The 18583-nt window shown below is 42.8% G+C and overlaps 1 protein-coding gene across 11 annotated transcripts in view; it reads right to left on the minus strand.

The window, feature by feature from the left end:
* LOC128700714 (titin) overlaps window positions 1-17888 on the minus strand; it is a 333838-nt gene extending 315950 nt beyond the window's left edge. For 8 of the 11 annotated variants that reach the window (XM_070097261.1, XM_070097260.1, XM_070097253.1 and 5 more), the window contains exon 1: window positions 17745-17887. The gene's annotated coding sequence lies outside the window, so the exon portion shown is untranslated. Of the gene's footprint in view, window positions 1-17744 lie in introns of all 11 variants that reach the window. The other 3 variants (XM_070097262.1, XM_070097258.1, XM_070097263.1) reach the window with 2 other exon arrangements.
* Window positions 17889-18583: the final 695 nt, after the last annotated feature.

The raw sequence follows: 18583 nt of genomic DNA on the forward strand, positions 1-18583 counted from the left end.
GCTTAAACATACAACTGAACAACTAGATACAGTAGTCATGTCACAAGACAATATCATCTCCACGAACTACCATGTGTTGTACCTTCACTAGAAGACGGGAGATGTTCTATAGTTTAAACAGTACTCTCTCCTCTTCTGCTTGGAGACGAAGGTTGTTCCGTGCAGAGTGAGAGAGGAGGCGAGGCTGTGGTGGTGACAGCATCACTCTGATCAACTGTACCAGAGGAGATGGAGGTACCAGGCTTCTAAAACATTAAACTGAAGTTATTTCTGAATCCCAGACTGATCAATACAGAGAATGTCGTACAAAACTGAAGTGATATTCTTCTTTTGTTGCTTAATACCTAAATCAGAGTCTTCAAGTTTAAAATTTTTCCATAGTTTATATTAAAATTAATATTATAAAATATTTTGTTCTGTTAACGTGTCCTGAGTTTCAAATAATTTTTGCGTGAGGGTTTAATTGTTTAAATCTGAGTATCAGATAACAAGGGGTTCTTAATGTAGGAATTATCGTGTAACTGTCGGCGCTGTTATTAGCTCTCTCCAGAAATTTGCATGTTTTCACTCGCTTTACATATGTATTAGTGAGTTAAGATGATCTGTACACATGTGTTCATTCCTGCAGTGATAGTCACGGTTGTTGATATTCACTGTAGCATCGTAAACATGGGATCAGTACTGTACAAACACACACACACACACACAATATATATATATATGTATATATATATATATATATATATATATATATATATATATATATATATATATATATATATATATATGCAAAACAACCACTCTGAAAGAATAGAGAAATTCCAAGCGCTTTCTTGATAATGTGAGTAGTCACGAAAGCGCTTGAAATTTCTCTATTCTTTCAGAGTGGTTGTTTAGCATATTCTGAAATCACCTGTTTACTGTGATCTTATTGCATATATATATATATATATATATATATATATATATATATATATATATATATATATATATATATATATATATATATATATATATATTACCCATATATATACACTCTTATATACACATGTAAACTGTTTGAATAAATATTACGTAAAGGATGGCGGCAGGTCAGTGAGTGTTAGCATAGGTCTAGTGTGTTTTTATGGGATCACGTGATGAGGGGAAGATTAGTTGTGAGGGGTGTGAGGAAGTGAGGGGTGTTAGAGAGTGAGGGGCGTGGGGGAGTGAGTGGTGTGAAGGAGTGAGGGGAGAGTAAGGGGTGACTCCTCTTCCCCAGGATGCGACCTACAACACTAGACTACCAAGGCAGAGAAGGAATGGAGGGGGGAAGAAGACAAATAACCAGGGAGAAAATTACCGAGAAATAATTAGGCGATAAAAAGTGTGGGAAGGGAGAGAATCAGGAAATACCTTAAATATCAAAACTAAAGTAAACCAAAAATTCCCCGAACACTTGATCTGAGGACGAGACAGAAACAACTCCAGCCGTCAAGCTGGCTGACAGAGAGCAGCTGTCAGTAGCTGACAGAGAGCACTGAGGAAAATCTCGGAGGAGAGTGATGTGTGTGTCAGTCATGATGGGTGGGGGAAGGGAGGGGGGGTTAAGAGGACGAGGAGGGGGAGGGGAGGGAAGGAGGTACTACGAGAGTATACATTTTAAGTGGTGATGAGAGGTAGTGTGTTGACCACCACATCATCCTGGCAACTCCTGCCTCTTTCCTCACCTGGTTCACCTCTTGCCTCCTCTTATATATACTCACATGATACTTTCTTGACGTATTACACACACAGACACACACACACACACACACACACACACACACACACACACACACACACACACACACACACACACACACACACACGGGGTAACAATTAAAAGTTGAAGACTCAGAAGAGTCAAAGAAATGTTAGGAAGCATTTCTTTAGTCATAGAGTTGTCAGGAAGTGGAATAGTCTGGCAAGCGATATAGTGGAAGCAGGAAACATACATAGTTTTAAGACGAAGTATGATAAAGCTCATGGAGCAGGAGTTATGTCTCGACCCCTGCAATCACAAATAGGAGAGTACAAATAGGTGAGTGCACACACACACAGGAATAACTTTCACTTAACTAGTGAGTGGCGAGGACAACACAGCATCCATTGAAGTGATGGTTTACCTTGAGCCACAATTACCATCTCACCTGGACGACACCTGTACCAAGAGCTAGTGTTGATCTGGGTCACTATCTATGGCTGTTTAATACAGCTTAAGTTACCGTGTTCACAGATAGTTTGCATTTCAAATATTTCTGATTATACTTCATCCAGAGTCCAGCAATGTAAGACACGTAGGATGAGACAGACAGAACTCAGGGGTGATGCTGCCTGGTGATTTGTGGTGCAGTGATGTCTGGTGATTTGTGGTGCAGTGATGTCTGGTGATTTGTGGTGCAGTGATGTCTGGTGATTTGTGGTGCAGTGATGTCTGGTGATTTGTGGTGCAGTTATGTCTGGTGATTTATGTTGCAGTGATGTCTGGTGATTTATGGTGCAGTGATGTCTGGTGACTTGTGGTGCAGTGATGTCTGGTGATTTGTGGTGCAGTGATGTCTGGTGACTTGTGGTGCATTGATGTCTGGTGACTTGTGGTGCAGTGATGTCTGGTGACTTGTGGTGCAGTGATGTCTGGTGACTTGTGCAGTGGTCTGGTGACTTGTGGTGCAGTGATGTCTGGTGATTTATGGTGCAGTGATGTCTGGTGACTTGTGGTGCAGTGATGTCTGGTGATTTGTGGTGCAGTGATGTCTGGTGACTTGTGGTGCATTGATGTCTGGTGACTTGTGGTGCAGTGATGTCTGGTGACTTGTGGTGCAGTGATGTCTGGTGACTTGTGCAGTGATGTCTGGTGACTTGTGGTGCAGTGATGTCTGGTGATTTGTGGTGCAGTGATGTCTGGTGACTTGTGGTGCAGTGATGTCTGGTGACTTGTGCAGTGATGTCTGGTGACTTGTGGTGCAGTGATGTCTGGTGATTTGTGGTGCAGTGATGTCTGGTGATTTGTGGTGCAGTGATGTCTGGTGACTTGTGGTGCAGTGATTTCTGGTGACTTGTGGTGCAGTGATGACTGGTGATTTGTGGTGCAGTGATGTCTGGTGATTTGTGGTGCAGTGATGTCTGGTGATTTCTGGTGCAGTGATGTCTGGTGACTTGTGGTGCAGTGATGTCTGGTGATTTGTGGTGCAGTGATGTCTGGTGATTTGTGGTGCAGTGATGTCTGGTGACTTGTGGTGCAGTGATGTCTGGTGATTTGTGGTGCAGTGATGTCTGGTGATTTGTGGTGCAGTGATGTCTGGTGACTTGTGGTGAAGTGATGTCTGGTGACTTGTGGTGAAGTGATGTCTGGTGACTTGTGGTGCAGTGATGTCTGGTGACTTGTGGTGCAGTGATGTCTAGTGGCTTGTGGTGCAGTGATGTCTGGTGACTTGTGGTGCAGTGATGTCTGGTGACTTGTGGTGCAGTGATGTCTGGTGATTTGTGGTGCAGTGATGTCTGGTGACTTGTGGTGCAGTGATGTCTGGTGACTTGTGGTGCAGTGATGTCTGGTGACTTGTGGTGCAGTGATGTCTGGTGATTTGTGGTACAGTGATGTCTGGTGATTTGCGGTGCAGTGATGTCTGGTGACTTGTGGTGCAGTGATGTCTGGTGACTTGTGGTGCAGTGATGTCTGGTGACTTGTGGTGCAGTGATGTCTGGTGACTTGTGGTGCAGTGATGTCTGGTGACTTGTGGTGCAGTGATGTCTGGTGACTTGTGGTCGTGATGTCTGGTGACTTGTGGTCGTGATGTCTGGTGACTTGTGGTGCAGTGATGTCTGGTGACTTGTGGTGCAGTGATGTCTGGTGACTTGTGGTGCAGTGATGTCTGGTGACTTGTGGTGCAGTGATGTCTGGTGACTTGTGGTGCAGTGATGTCTGGTGACTTGTGGTGCAGTGATGTCTGGTGACTTGTGGTGCAGTGATGTCTGGTGACTTGTGGTGCAGTGATGTCTGGTGACTTGTGGTCGTGATGTCTGGTGACTTGTGGTCGTGATGTCTGGTGACTTGTGGTGCAGTGATGTCTGGTGACTTGTGGTGCAGTGATGTCTGGTGACTTGTGGTGCAGTGATGTCTGGTGACTTGTGGTGCAGTGATGTCTGGTGACTTGTGGTGCAGTGATGTCTGGTGACTTGTGGTGCAGTGATGTCTGGTGACTTGTGGTCGTGATGTCTAGTGACTTGTGGTGCAGTGATGTCTGGTGACTTGTGGTGCAGTGATGTCTGGTGACTTGTGGTGCAGTGATGTCTGGTGACTTGTGGTGCAGTGATGTCTGGTGACTTGTGGTGCAGTGATGTCTGGTGACTTGTGGTGCAGTGATGTCTGGTGACTTGTGGTGCAGTGATGTCTGGTGACTTGTGGTGCAGTGATGTCTGGTGACTTGTGGCAAGGAACAGTCATATTTGGTAATTCTGGATGATGTGAATGATGTGATGGAATCATAAATATCGTCTTATACACCTTCCAAACATTTTCACTATCATTCTACCTCCTCTATGTTCCTTCTGTCAACTTTTCCACGCCTCTTCCACCGCCCTTGCTGCCCCCTATCTCCCATAACTCTATTGCCCTCTCTCTCTAGTCCCTGGGCCCATCATGTACCTCTGTAATCTATTGACTACCGCCCACAGGATGGGTATGGGGTGCATAATAAAGATATTAAACTAACTAACTAACCTCTCTCTACTTCTCTCAATGTTTGTTTCTGTCTCTCTCTCTCTCTCTGTGTCTGTCTGTCTGTCTCTCTCTCTCTCTCTCTCAGGCGGATCTTGCACAACAGTTATAATAAGATCATTCACTAAGTCTACCCCTTAACCTCCTTTTCCATATTTGTACTTCCATTCCTCTTTCATCTTTATATGTTGCTCCATCTATGCATTCTCCTTTTCCTCCTCTGTCCTTCCCTGGGTACCTACCTTCCTTTCATACTACCTCCCTCTCATACATACCTTCGCCTCATACTCCTTTCTCCCTCGTTTCCTCACTTTCATCTTCCGTTATTCAACATTCCTTTTTCATTCCCTCTCGCTTCCCCCTCCCTCCCACCATCCCAATTCTCTCCACCCCTCCCACCCGTTATACAAATATCTGTCTCCCTCCCCCATCCCCGTCGACCCACCCCATCCACTGCCCCTCCCACCCACTCCCTCTCCTTCCCACTCTCCCTGGCATCACACAAGGTTGAGTACCTACTTCAGTTTCCTCGATGAAATCCCGGAACTTTCTAAGCCTTGAGGCCTCGAGTATCAGCTCACACTTGATGGCCAGCTGTTGCTCAAGCGAGAGTGGCTCCGACATCGTTTTCATTACTACTCCAAGACCTTGTTTACGAGGATGTCCACTTGTGTGTGTGTGTATATATATATATATATATATATATATATATATATATATATATATATATATATATATATATATATATATATATATATATATATGTCGTGCCGAATAGGCAGAACTTGCGATCTTGGCTTAAATAGCAACGCTCATCTTGCCATATAGGACAAGTGAAAATTTGTGTATGCAATAATTTCGCCAAAATCATTCTGAACCTAACGAAAAAAATATATTTCACTGTGTTTAGTATTAAATTACTGTAAACGTATTTAAAATATATTTAGTTGGGTTAGGCTAAAATAAATTGCTCTTGTTGTAATAAGGTTAGGTAAGTTTTCTAAGATTCTTTTGGTGCAAAATTAAAAATTTCTACATTAACATTAATGAAAAAAATATAACTTTAAACGTATAGGAGAAAATTTCAGAAAGGACTTAATTTTAAATTAGTTCTTGCTAATTGACCAGTTTTACATATTCGGCACGACATATATATACACACATATATATCAAGCAAGTCTGAGTCTATGAGTGAGACAAATACAATTAAATCAAGCTTTATAAAACCAGTTTTAATTTTAATATCAATATTGGTTTAGGATTATATAAATTAGATTCATTTATAATTATTAAAATTTGGGAAGAATTTAAGCTATGTTAGACAAGTCCTTGACCATCTCAGACGCATCATAATGGGACGGGAGTAATGTCGGACGTGACCTTGAGGTAATATCTCACCCTTATATAGCCTTCTGTTCTATTATTATTACAGGTCCTTGATAATGTTAGAAATCACGAAAGCGGTTAGAATTTCACTATTTTTTCACAGTGATTGTTTTACATAGTGTGATATCGCGTGTTTACTGTGATTGCACGTGATGGGATAATCCTCAATACTTTAGCAAATATGCAAAACTCCAATATTGTTCCTTCACTTAAGGAAGAATTATACACAGATGACAACAAAGAGATGAACGAAATTCTGAGAGAAGATCATGAATTAGTGTTTATCAGTGAGTCAATAACACCGCGACCACTGAAGACTTCACTAACTTCACCCACACTACAAATTATTGATATCTGACATCAGCACAAATCCTCCAAACTTTGACCAAAAAAAAAAAAAAATAGACAACTTGCTCATACATGGCAGCACTTGGACCTGATGCCTGGAGTTCGGTATTTGCAAAGAAATACAAAATAACATTAGTACCAGCACTGAGTGTTCTATGATGGAGGAGCTTAACGTCACGTGATATTCTAGAGGAATTATAGAGCACGTAAATTCCCCCGTCTTATAACATGTTCATTTTTTCCACTATAATCTGCCTTGTCCATAATTACTGTGACATTTGCTTTGTCTGTTTCGTAAGGTGAAGTCCAGGATCTTTAATCCATGGTATAACTTAACAATCTTTGATGACAATTGTGTTGTAGAGATCTGAGCTCTGCTCAAATTTCTACAACACATGGACAAGGTAGATTATAGTGGAAAAATGAACATGTTATTAGAAGACGAGGGAACTTACGTGCCTCTTAATAAGTGGAGACACAGCTACTCCACCTCCCTCAGAAGAGGCAGCAGAGCGAGAGCAAAGATTACTGATCAACAACTCCAATAACACACATAATAAAAGTCTTTGAAAAGGTGCTGGGACGTCAATTTACTGTTTTTTTTTTTTGTTTTTTTTTGTGGAAAGCATAAATGAGACAGCACAAGTGAACTTGAATTTAGAGCAGGCAAATTCTACGTGTCACTAATATTACATTATAAGAAAATTACAGAGCCTTTGGAAGAAAACCAACACGCAGGTGCGGTTTACACTGAGTTTACAAAGGTATTTGACACATGTGACCCTGGAGTGACGACCTTTAAAATAAGGTCACTAGATATTACATGAAAAGTTAATTTCTAACTAAGAGAACACCCAAAGTAGCAGTAAAAGACAGTGTAGACTCAGCAAAGTAAAAAGTTCAGTACTCCAAGGCACAGTTCTGGCACCTTCACTGTTTCTCATCCTCAGAGCAGTAATCAAAACACTAATCACAGCCTCGTATAACCTGCGGACGACACTACAACACAATAAGTATCAAAGTTGAAGCAATTGAAGATACGGAAAATTTAAAAATGTGCACAAAGTCTTCTGATGGGCAAATGAAAACATCATAATGTTCAACGATGACAAATTTCAGTTTACATAGAGGAAGAATGAAGAGCTGAAAACGAGCAGAGAAAGAATACAGAACACAGACAAACCATCTCACAGACCACTACACAGACAATAACAAACAGGTTAAATATATTTTAGGAATAATGAAATAGGAGTTGGTATTAAAAACTAAGTATTAAAAAGTTTTATTAAAATTATAGCATAAAAGTGGTATAAAAAAATACCGTATTAAAGAGGTATTAAACAAGTGGTGCTAAAGTGGCGGTGTTAAAGAGGTGGTGTTAAATGCGAGGAGAGTGCGATACCATATGGTATGAGTGATACTTGGGGCAGGTGAAGTGGGGCGAAGGTGTGCCCATGTAAGGCAACTCAACACAAGGCCAGCACGGAGCTCTGGCCCCTGTGACGTGTATTCTACCCTCACTTTCCAACCACTGCCTTCATGGTAGCAACCAGGTCTCTAGACTGCCTTCATGGTAGCAACCAGGTCTCTAGACTGCCTTCATGGTAGCAACCAGCTCTCTAGACTGCCTTCATGGTAGCAACCAGCTCTCTAGACTGCCTTCATGGTAGCAACCAGCTCTCTAGACTGCCTTCATGGTAGCAACCAGCTCTCTAGACTGCCTTCATGGCAGCAACCAGCTCTCTAGACTGCCTTCATGGTAGCAACCAGCTCTCTAGACTGCCTTCATGGTAGCAACCAGCTCTCTAGACTGCCTTCATGGTAGCAACCAGCTCTCTAGACTGCCTTCATGGTAGCAACCAGCTCTCTAGACTGCCTTCATGGTAGCAACCAGCTCTCTAGACTGCCTTCATGGCAGCAACCAGCTCTCTAGACTGCCTTCATGGTAGCAACCAGCTCTCTAGACTGCCTTCATGGTAGCAACCAGGTCTCTAGACTGCCTTCATGGTAGCAACCAGCTCTCTAGACTGCCTTCATGGTAGCAACCAGCTCTCTAGACTGCCTTCATGGTAGCAACCAGGTCTCTAGACTGCCTTCATGGTAGCAACCAGCTCTCTAGACTGCCTTCATGGTAGCAACCAGGTCTCTAGACTGCCTTCATGGTAGCAACCAGCTCTCTAGACTGCCTTCATGGTAGCAACCAGCTCTCTAGACTGCCTTCATGGCAGCAACCAGCTCTCTAGACTGCCTTCATGGTAGCAACCAGCTCTCTAGACTGCCTTCATGGTAGCAACCAGCTCTCTAGACTGCCTTCATGGTAGCAACCAGGTCTCTAGACTGCCTTCATGGTAGCAACCAGCTCTCTAGACTGCCTTCATGGTAGCAACCAGCTCTCTAGACTGCCTTCATGGTAGCAACCAGCTCTCTAGACTGCCTTCATGGTAGCAACCAGCTCTCTAGACTGCCTTCATGGTAGCAACCAGCTCTCTAGACTGCCTTCATGGTAGCAACCAGCTCTCTAGACTGCCTTCATGGTAGCAACCAGCTCTCTAGACTGCCTTCATGGTAGCAACCAGCTCTCTAGACTGCCTTCATGGTAGCAACCAGCTCTCTAGACTGCCTTCATGGTAGCAACCAGCTCTCTAGACTGCCTTCATGGTAGCAACCAGGTCTCTAGACTGCCTTCATGGTAGCAACCAGCTCTCTAGACTGCCTTCATGGTAGCAACCAGCTCTCTAGACTGCCTTCATGGTAGCAACCAGCTCTCTAGACTGCCTTCATGGTAGCAACCAGCTCTCTAGACTGCCTTCATGGTAGCAACCAGGTCTCTAGACTGCCTTCATGGTAGCAACCAGCTCTCTAGACTGCCTTCATGGTAGCAACCAGCTCTCTAGACTGCCTTCATGGTAGCAACCAGCTCTCTAGACTGCCTTCATGGTAGCAACCAGCTCTCTAGACTGCCTTCATGGTAGCAACCAGCTCTCTAGACTGCCTTCATGGTAGCAACCAGCTCTCTAGACTGCCTTCATGGTAGCAACCAGCTCTCTAGACTGCCTTCATGGTAGCAACCAGCTCTCTAGACTGCCTTCATGGTAGCAACCAGGTCTCTAGACTGCCTTCATGGTAGCAACCAGCTCTCTAGACTGCCTTCATGGTAGCAACCAGCTCTCTAGACTGCCTTCATGGCAGCAACCAGCTCTCTAGACTGCCTTCATGGTAGCAACCAGCTCTCTAGACTGCCTTCATGGTAGCAACCAGCTCTCTAGACTGCCTTCATGGTAGCAACCAGGTCTCTAGACTGCCTTCATGGTAGCAACCAGCTCTCTAGACTGCCTTCATGGTAGCAACCAGCTCTCTAGACTGCCTTCATGGTAGCAACCAGCTCTCTAGACTGCCTTCATGGCAGCAACCAGCTCTCTAGACTGCCTTCATGGTAGCAACCAGCTCTCTAGACTGCCTTCATGGTAGCAACCAGGTCTCTAGACTGCCTTCATGATAGCAACCAGCTCTCTAGACTGCCTTCATGGTAGCAACCAGCTCTCTAGACTGCCTTCATGGTAGCAACCAGCTCTCTAGACTGCCTTCATGGTAGCAACCAGGTCTCTAGACTGCCTTCATGATAGCAACCAGCTCTCTAGACTGCCTTCATGGCAGCAACCAGCTCTCTAGACTGCCTTCATGGTAGCAACCAGCTCTCTAGACTGCCTTCATGGTAGCAACCAGCTCTCTAGACTGCCTTCATGGTAGCAACCAGCTCTCTAGACTGCCTTCATGGTAGCAACCAGCTCTCTAGACTGCCTTCATGGTAGCAACCAGCTCTCTAGACTGCCTTCATGGTAGCAACCAGCTCTCTAGACTGCCTTCATGGTAGCAACCAGCTGTCTATATTGGCTTTATAGTAGGGATCAGCTGTCTAGACTTTCTTCATGGTAGCAACCAGCTGTTCAGACTGGCTTTATGGTAGGGACCAAGTGTCAAGACACCATTTGGACAGATGCAGCATGATAATAATGATGAGGGGGTAGTGATGATAATGATAATAATGATGATGACTGGGATGATAGTGAAGATGCTTCTGATGGTATTTTTAGTTATGATGACGGATGCTGAAGTTACAATGGTAGGTACAGGTTACAGGGACGATGAGATGATAGAATGACGAGTAAAATGATGAGGCGCTAGAATGATGAAAAGTATAATAATTAAAAGTTAGAATGACGATGTGACAGAAGGAGGAATAAGAGAATGATTAGAAGTTATAATGATTAGATGAATGATAAAAAAATTATAACAATGAGGAATCACAATGACGAGATGAGAGAATGATGAGAAGTTATAATGACAAGATGGGAGAATGATTAAAAAAATGATGAGAAGTTAAAATAATGAGACGAGAGAATGATGAAAAATTAGAATGATGAGAAGTTAGAATGATTAGAAGTTAGAATGACGAGATGATAGAATGATGAGAAGTTAGAATGATTAGAAGTTAGAATGACGAGATGATAGAATGATGAGAAGTTAGAATGATTAGAAGTTAGAATGACGAGATGATAGAATGATGAAAAGTTAGAATGATTAGAAGTTAGAATGACGAGATGATAGAATGATGAGAAGTTAGAATGATTAGAAGTTAGAATGACGAGATGATAGAATGATGAAAAGTTAGAATGATTAGAAGGTAGAATAACGAGAGGCCAGAATGCATCACGGGGGGACAGGGGTGAACAAAGAGTCCCTGAGGGGCCACAAGATGGCCAACAAAAGGCCTGGTGGGCAATGCTGGGCCATAGAATGAGCAGGTTTCATGGCCTTCAGTGACCTGTAATTATCATGCCAGTCAGGCAGAGCCGTAGCATCCCGGAATGATGAGTAGAGGGCTGATAATGACCGTGACCATGATGACAATAATAAGGATCATGATGAGGAAAATGATCATTCGTGAACCTACCTAAAGACAATACCAGGCACCTGAAGACAATACCAGGTACCTGAAGACAATACCAGGCACCTGAAGACAATGCCAGGTACCTGAAGACAATGCCAGGCACCTAAAGACAATACCAGGCACCTGAAGACAATGCCAGGCACCTGAAGACAATACCAGGCACCTGAAGACAATACCAGGCACCTAAAGACAATACCAGGCACCTGAAGACAATACCAGGCACCTGAAGACAATACCAGGCACCTAAAGACAATACCAGGCACCTGAAGACAATGCCAGGCACCTAAAGACAATACCAGGCACCTGAAGACAATGCCAGGCACCTGAAGACAATACCAGGCACCTGAAGACAATACCAGGCACCTAAAGACAATACCAGGCACCTGAAGACAATACCAGGCACCTAAAGACAATACCAGGCACCTGAAGACAATGCCAGGCACCTGAAGACAATACCAGGCACCTGAAGACAATACCAGGCACCTAAAGACAATACCAGGCACCTGAAGACAATGCCAGGCACCTGAAGACAATACCAGGCACCTGAAGACAATACCAGGCACCTGAAGACAATACCAGGCACCTAAAGACAATACCAGGCACCTGAAGACAATACCAGGCACCTGAAGACAATACCAGGCACCTGAAGACAATACCAGGCACCTGAAGACAATACCAGGCACCTGAAGACAATGCCAGGCACCTGAAGACAATACCAGGTACCTGAAGACAATACCAGGCACCTGAAGACAATAACAGGTACCTGAAGACAATACCAGGCACCTGAAGACAATACCAGGCACCTGAAGACAATACCAGGCACCTGAAGACAATACCAGGTACCTGAAGACAATACCAGGCACCTGAAGACAATACCAGGCACCTGAAGACAATACCAGGCACCTGAAGACAATGCCAGGCACCTGAAGACAATACCAGGCACCTGAAGACAATACCAGGCACCTGAAGACAATGCCAGGCACCTGAAGACAATACCAGGTACCTGAAGACAATACCAGGCACCTGAAGACAATAACAGGTACCTGAAGACAATACCAGGCACCTGAAGACAATGCCAGGCACCTAAAGACAATGCCAGGCACCTAAAGACAATACCAGGCACCTGAAGACAATACCAGGCACCTGAAGACAATACCAGGCACCTGAAGACAATACCAGGCACCTGAAGACAATACCAGGCACCTGAAGACAATACCAGGCACCTGAAGACAATACCAGGCACCTGAAGACAATACCAGGCACCTGAAGACAATACCAGGTACCTGAAAAACAACCTAGGAAACTGGTAAGAAGAAGAAGAAAAAGAACAATAACAAATAAAGTAATAATACTAATAACAACTACAACAATAAGCAAACAAAAAGAGTGGCCAGTGTTTACACAAGACACAAACATTCTTGTACTCTCACGACGCAACGTTCAACTTCTCATAGATAATAAAATATTCTGGATTTTACCAACAAGTTTTTCTGCACAAGAACTACTAACCCAACATGAAAACTAACACATTTTATATATTATTGTCTGCAAAGAAAGTCCCGACACTTCTGTAAGTAAATGTATGCATATATATATATATATATATATATATATATATATATATATATATATATATATATATATATATATATATATATATATATATATATATATATATATATATATATATATATATATATATATATATATATATATATATATATATATATATTATATATATATATATATATATATATATATATATATATATATATATATATATATATATATATATATATATATATATATATATATATATATATATATATATATATATATATATATATATATATTATACACACACTGAGTTCACTATAATCCCTACCACAGAATATTTCGTATTTATGATTGTTAATGATCTCTAACAATCATTAATGACTCACGTTCTGAGGACAAGCAATAAGTAAATAACTGAGTAGAAAACTAAGTTTAGCGCGGAGTTTTTATGTAAGTTAGAGTGCAGTATTGTAATCACTCGTAGACTCCTTCTACGGGATGCTCCGTCTAGTCTTCTACCTGTTGTTGATTCCAAGGAAGGGGATCATGGCTCCAGCTCCAGGGCCCAGACCAGGCTTTCAGCAAGGTCTTTCCCTGACTTACCAGTCCACTCCGTTGAAACAGGTTATTATACTGTCTTTATATTCCTCAATAAGTGGAAATATAGAACCTAGTGGTCAAGAAAGTGACTATAAGTTTGGATATTGGAACATCAGCCAGTCCATATATTATAAACTGCCAGAAGTATTGTTATGAAGACTAAGTCTGGCTACTACGTCAGTCAGTCTGTGTACATGTCAAGGTGTCAGAAGTACTTATAATCAAGACTTAGCCTGGCTACTACAACATCAGTCAGTGTGTATACAATGCATGTTGCTTCGTAAAAATACTTATCAATGATCATATAAATGAGGCAAGACTAAACGTAGTGACCTTGCAAGAGAGGGATCAAGGAGGACGTAATTAATGAACTAACAGAGACAAGTTGAAATACGAGGACCACGGACAAGGAGACACTGAAGCTGGACGAGGATGTGATGGAGGTGATCTCCCTTAAGTAGTTTCAGGAGTAGGTATGACAGAACCCAGGAGTACAGCAATTAATATTACCAGTCTTTGGGATTTACGAGGCGGGCCCAGGAACTGTGCCTCGACCCCCTCACACACACACAACATTTTAACCAATTACTCGAAGACTGGACACCAGTCTGCTCCTGCAACTACAAATAAGTAGATAATTACAAATGGTTAATTACGCCCAGAAGTCGTGAAAATTACCGAATAAAAGAGGAGTGACATGACGAAGATATAAAACACTGTAAAACAATACAAGACAATAGATGAAGAAGACTTCTTGGAACATACAGTAGAGATTATTATTGTTATTATTATTATTACTCCCCTCAAGGGAGGTTCCTTGACGCTGGTGAGGGGCTCTTGATCTAGGGAACTGGATCTGTGCTCTGGTTCCCTAAATTAAGCCTGAATACCTTCCATCCCCGCCCCACAAGCGCTGTATAATTCTACGGGTTTAGCGCTCCCCCATGATTATAACTATATTTATAATTACTATAACAGAAGGGTCAACAAGAGCGTTAGCTCCTTTCCTGAGACTACACACACACACACACACACACACACACACACACACACACACACACACACACACACACACACACACACACACACACACACACACACACGCACACACACACACACACACGCACCGTCAGCCTCACCCTCGTTACAACTTTATTCATAATAAACTTAACAGGAAACACGCCTCTAGAATTTATTCACAAATTCGACATTTATCACCATTCTAAGGAAAAAGAAAACTGCTGATGTCACCGTCATGGCTGTCACATTTAAAGAGTATTTAAAGGTGTGTGTGTGTGTGTGTGTGTGTGTGTGTGTGTGTGTGTGTGTGTGTGTGTGTGTGTGTGTGTGTGTGTGTGTTTATGTATTTTACAGGTGTGTTATGCTCGGTGAGTGGCCCACCTCCAGCATCTTGCAACGCGAACGTGAATATATACATTGAGAGGTGTTTTTATGAGTGTATATACACTGAGAGGTGTGCATTTCTGAGTATATACACTGAGAGGTGTGTATTTCTGAGTGTATATACACTGAGAGGTGTGTATTTCTGAGTATATGCACTGAGAGGTGTGTATTTCTGAGTATATGCACTGAGAGGTGTGTATTTCTGAGTATATGCACTGAGAGGTGTGTATTTCTGAGTGTATATACACTGAGAGGTGTGTATTTCTGAGTATATGCACTGAGAGGTGTGTATTTCTGAGTGTATATACACTGAGAGGTGTGTATTTCTGAGTATATGCACTGAGAGGTGTGTATTTCTGAGTATATGCACTGAGAGGTGTGTATTTCTGAGAATATATACACTGAGAGGTGTGTATTTCTGAGAATATATACACAGAGGTGTGTATTTCTGAGAATATGTACACTGAGAGGTGTATATTTCTGTGTATATACACTGAGGTGTGTATTTCTGAGTATATACACTGAGAAGTGTGTATTTCTGAGAGTATATACACCGAGAGGTGTGTATTTCTGAGAGTATACACAGAGAGGTGTGTATTTCTGAGTATATACACTGAGAGGTGTGTATTTCTGAGTATATACACTGAGAGGTGTGTATTTCTGAGAGTATATACACTGAGAGGTGTGTATTTCTGAGTATATACACTGAAAGGTGTGTATTTCTGAGAGTATATACACTGAGAGGTGTGTATTTATGAGAGTATATACACTGAGAGGTGTGTATTTCTGAGAGCATACACACTGAGAGGTGTGTATTTCTGAGAGTATATACACTGAGAGGTATATACTCTGAGTGTATATTCTTGACTGCTGGTGAACAGGTTACATGCAGCCTTAATGACCCTCGTGTGGTTGAAAGGCTCTAAAACTGATAACCAACCAACCAACTTTCTTTACCTCAAATAAGGCAGAGTCAAGTTAACAGAACAAACAACAATCATCTTTACCACAAACAAGATATTTTAAACGTAAGGAACCAACTAACCAATCAAACACACATAGCTCGCACGTAGGATTATTTGTGTACTCTTCCGGTCCTGGTATTGTGCCTTTTAGTTGTTTAGCCAACCACCTTAGCCACAAACACTTCCTCGTCTGCCTATCTTGAACGCGTCAAAATCACCGTCACTCTTCTATTAATTCTCAAATGCCTCGCCACTGTTCACATCAGTAATATTTCTGTATCAGAGGCAGATTCGGTAGGTTAAATGACCGCTGGCACCACTTTTGCTTGCTGCTGCTGCACCCACATACACAAGCACCTCAGCTTATCGTGGGAAGGAGGAGAGACATATGGGCAAGTCTTCTAACACCTGAGCCAGCTGTTCACCTAGCGTTAAATAGGTACCTAGGTGTTTGCAGACTGTTGCGGGTCACATCCTGGGGAAGAGGGACATAGGTTTTCCTGGGTACCCTAGGTTACTGGCCCTCCTGAGTTAATAATCCGAATAAAGTCTTTTCTTCTCTTCTCTTCTCCTCCTGGAGCCAGTGTGTACAATGCAGTTCAACACTCCAAGACTGAGCTCACAATGCACAAATCAGCACGTCTAATATTTTCTGTGGTGGAATATCTGAGTGTCAGTAGTGGCGCCTTCACGTCTCCTGACACTCACGTGGAGAAGAGCAATGCTCACTACCTCAGCCACGCTGACACTCGCTCATTTAACACGCTGACACTCATTGCTTCGGCATGCTGACACTCAGTCCTTGGCCACACCGACGTTCACTCCTCCAATACATTTGTTTACAAAAGCAGACTGCTGCTGATAGGTGCAGGCGAGCTAGACAGGTTAAGTGTAGTGACGTATAACTCGGGTTTGGGTCAGCGTGAAGATAAAACTCTCTGATATAAATGGCTTATGAAACCGACAAGTTGAAGAATGAGACATTTCTTTTTTCTTTCAAAATTGGTGGACCGAACACATCAACTCTAGACTGATTACTTCACACCTCTCATCTTCCATCGTTCTTCTTTGTATTGGACTGAAGAAGCCACTGGCTGGTAAAACGTTTCCTCAGTAAAGATCCCCTAATATTGCACAAGTGTCTGAGTCCACAAACACTGGGTTGAGTCAGCGGGAAGATAACGTCCAGATGAGAGCAAGTACAGCCAGGACTGAGGTGCGTTATTTGAACTTTTCGAAGTAATGTTAAAATATTGGCAACAAAGATATGAGTATATTCTACAACTACTTATAGTATATTCTGTACCTACTTACAGTATATTCTGCACCTACGGACAGTATATTCTGCACCTACGGACAGTATATTCTACACCTACTAACAGTATATTTTACACCTACTGACAGTATATTTTACACCTACTGACAGTATATTTTACACCTACTGACAGTATATTATACACCTACTGACAGTATATTATACACCTACTGATAGTATATTTTACACCTACTGACAGCATATTCTACACCTGACAGTATATTTTGCACTTATTGATATTGTATTCTACACCCACTGACAGTATATTCGACACATACCGATAGTGGGCACTCTTCTGTACACGAGGTGTGTAGTGGAAGTGTCGGCAGTGTGAGAAAAGAGAACTGATGTACAGAAGTGTATGTGTGAGTGTAGAAGTGAAAATAGAGGTATACCGGGTGTGTAGTGTAAGAGAGAAGAGTGGTGTGGGTAAAGTCATAAGTATAGATTGTGTAGAGACTGATATGACAGGGAATGTTAGCTTACCGTGGTGGTGGTGATTGTGGTTGGATGAGTGTTGATGGTGTCACCACCGTGGAGCGTTGAGCGGCAGGACTTGTGTAGAGTGGGGGAACCTGTGCGTGTGTGTCCACGGCCACAGCTTAAGCCAGACTAAGAGGCCACTCCTGTGCACACCTCCACCCTGGCCGCCCACCACCCGCCCCGCCCACCACCACCACCTCCCACGCCCACTCCGTCAGCATCTCTGGACATCTTGGGCCAGTGCTACATGCTGCTTGTTGCATTTACTAGCACTAACTCCTGCATGTATTAGTATTTCAACCAGTGTATCCAATGTATCGTGTGTGTATGTGTGTGTGTAGATGTGGGTGTCCGGGGCTGTCTGGGTAGGTGGCAGTGGGTAGATGTCTGTATTTGGCTGTGGGGCAGCAGCAGCAGCAGCAGCCTGGCGTGCCTCAGGGCGCCTCACTCACTCCCTCCTTCAGGTGTCATACACTTCACCTGCTCTCACTCTTCACCCCCAAACTGACACCCACTGTGTTCTCTCTACACCCACTGACACTCACGATGTACCTGCTCTACAATAGTGTGCATAATAATTGGGACAGTGATGAAATAAGACATTTTGAAAATTAATGTTTATTTGAAAAATACACGGCAATGACATGAAAGATAATTGATTTAATAAGAGATATGACATTATTATTATAATCAAGGGGGAAGCGCTAAACCCGGAGGATTATACAGCGCCTGGGGGGGGGGATGTGGAAGGCATTCAGGCTTAATTCGGGGAACTGGAGCACAGATCCAATTCCCTAAATCAAGAGCCCCTCACCAACATCAAGGAACCTTCCTTGAGGGGA

This window comes from Cherax quadricarinatus, chromosome 56 (genome assembly GCF_038502225.1).
Source record: "Cherax quadricarinatus isolate ZL_2023a chromosome 56, ASM3850222v1, whole genome shotgun sequence".
In the NCBI taxonomy this organism is placed as follows: Eukaryota; Metazoa; Arthropoda; class Malacostraca; order Decapoda; family Parastacidae; genus Cherax; species Cherax quadricarinatus.